Source organism: Pseudophryne corroboree, chromosome 7 (assembly GCF_028390025.1).
Source record: "Pseudophryne corroboree isolate aPseCor3 chromosome 7, aPseCor3.hap2, whole genome shotgun sequence".
NCBI lineage: Eukaryota > Metazoa > Chordata > Amphibia > Anura > Myobatrachidae > Pseudophryne > Pseudophryne corroboree.
Genome location: NC_086450.1, coordinates 380,272,204 through 380,274,963, shown reverse-complemented (window position 1 = coordinate 380,274,963; position 2,760 = coordinate 380,272,204).

The following is a 2,760-nucleotide window of genomic DNA, read 5'->3' as shown; positions in this document are numbered from 1 at the left end:
CCATCCTGCCCACGTCACACCACTACTCCCATCCTGCCCACGTCACCACACTACTCCCATCCTGCCCATTTCACACCATTACTCCCATCCCGCCCATTTCACACCACTACTCCCATCCTACCCACTCCACACCACTACTCCCATCCTGCCACCTTTTTATTACTCCCTGCCTGCTCCTCCTCCCCCCCCCCCCCCTCTACACAGGATGCAGTTAAGTTCCTGAGGGATGGGATCCCAGCGTTTGCTATATTGACCACAGAATCCCGAAGGATGACAAAAGCCCGGCGTCTAAATACCGACGCTGCTCGGGATACCGGTGTCAGAATACCAACAGTCGGATTCCCAAACGTCCTACCAGCGGGACGTGCTGGGTCAGGTTTAGGCATGTGAATGGGGGTTAGGATTAGGGTGCAGGGCCGGGAAGGTACCGGGGAGGGAGGGTTAGGTATAGGCACGTAGAAGGGGAGGTTAGGGCTAGGCACCAAGCGGGAAGGGTTAGGTTTAGGCACCCGCAAGGGAGGGTTAGAGTACTTTACAGGGGGCTGTCGGCAATCATACTAAACCCCTCTGCAATACTATTACTCACTGCCTGCCCCCCTATTCTGAACTACTATTACTCCCATCCTGTCCCCACTACTATTCCCAGCCTGCTCTCTGCTCTCCACCATTACTACTCCCAGTCTGTCCCCCAGGCTCCTCACTACTACAACTCTCAGCTTGCCCCCTGCTCTCCATCATGACTACTCCCATCCTAGCCCCTGCTCTTTCTCCCATCTCCCTTCCTTTCCAATAAATTAAAAAAAAATTAACAATATACAGATGGAGCCACGCTAATCGTGGCTCCGCCTGTGCCTGGGCGTGCCTATCGGCCTGTCTGTGACGGAGATGCGCTCCATTCGCTAGAATGGGAGATCGTCTCTGTGCACTCCCGGCAGGGTTAGGCGGACGTATCGCCTAGTCACACCGGGAGTGCGCGCCTGTGATGGAGCCGCACTGGATGAGTGCGTCTCCATCTGTATTAGCTGCCTGCTCTTTACAAGTTTGATGAGCAGGCAGGCTGCGGCATTGGCAGTGGAATCGGACTGAGATGTGGATTAGCAGATGGAGGCTGGGCGGTTGATGGCGGCGATTTTGTAGGCCATTGGCGGGGGCAGCGGCAGTAGCGGACATTGGCTCGGCAGTTGTAGGAGTCATTGGTGGGACTCGACGGACATTATGGCTGCAGTGCCTCACCAGTCACTAACCTCACCGCACGTCACTGATGTGTACCCTTGTGTCAGGGACAGATGAGTCATCAGTGATATGCAAAACATTTTTTTATTACAATAATCATATATTGAATACTTTTCTGCCATTTTGGCTGTAACTTTGCATTATCGTAGTTGACACTGGAGTCAGACTCCGTGTCGATATCAGTGTCTTATTTTGGATAGTGAGCATTGAGAGACTCTGAAGGTCTCTGCGACATAGGAACAGACATGGGTAGTTTCCTGTCTGTTCTCTAATCTTTTGTGCAATAATTTTACCTTAGCACTTAATTTCACATATCCAAACAGGTGTCGGCGTTGTCGACGGAGACACCACTCACACACACATTTGCTCCATCTCCTCCTAGGGGAGCCTTTTACCTCAGACATGTCGACACACACGTACCGACACACCACACACTCAGGGAATGCTCATCTGAAGACAATTCCCCCACAAGGCCCTTTGGAGAGACAGAGAGAGAGTATGCCAGCACACACCCCAGCGCTATATAACCCAGGAATAACACAGTAACTTAATGTTAACCCAGTAGCTGCTGTTTATATAGATTTTTGCGCCTAATTATGTGCCCCCCCCTCTCTTTTTACCCTCTTCTACCGTGTATCTGCAGGGGAGAGCCTGGGGAGCTTCCTCTCAGCGGAGTTGTGGAGAAAAAATGGCGCAGGCGAGTACTAAGGAAGAAGCCCCACCCCCTCGACGGCGGGCTTCTGTCCCGCTTAAATATAAATTTTCTTGGCGGGGGCTCATACATATATACATATGAGGTCCATATGCTGCCCAGGGCGCCCCCCCCTGCGCCCTGCACCCTTACAGTGACCGGAGTATGTGAGGTGTGTGGGAGCAATGGCGCACAGCTGCAGTGCTGTGCGTTACCTCATGTGAAGAACGGAGTCTTCTGCCGCCGACTTCGAAGTCTTCTTGCTTCTCATACTCACCCGGCTTCTGTCTTCCGGCTCTGCGAGGGGGACGGCGGCGCGGCTCTGGGATCGGACAACGAGGGTGAGATCCTTTGTACGATCCCTCTGGAGCTAATGGTGTCCAGTAGCCTAAGAAGCAGGACTTAGCTTCAGAGAGTAGGGCTGCTTCTCTCCCACGATGCAGGGAGTCTGTTGCCTGCAGAGCTCCCTGAAAATAAAAAACCTAACAAAATACTTTCTTACAGCAAGCTCAGGAGAGCTCACTGAACAGCACCCAGCTCATCCGGGCACAGATTCAAACTGGAGGAGGGACATAGAGGGAGGAGCCAGAGCACACCAGAATCTAAATTCTTTCTTAAAGTGCCCATGTCTCCTGCGGAGCCCGTCTATCCCCCATGGTCCTTATGGAGTCCCCAGCATCCACTAGGACGTTAGAGAAATAAGTGGTGGATTTTTCAGGTTTGGTAGCAGTGTGGCACTAGCAGGGTGTATGGAGGGGACAGAGCCGGCCCTAGCCAATTTGATGCCCTAGGCAAAATTTTGTCTGGTGCCCCCTAGCTCCGCCGCTAGTTCTGCA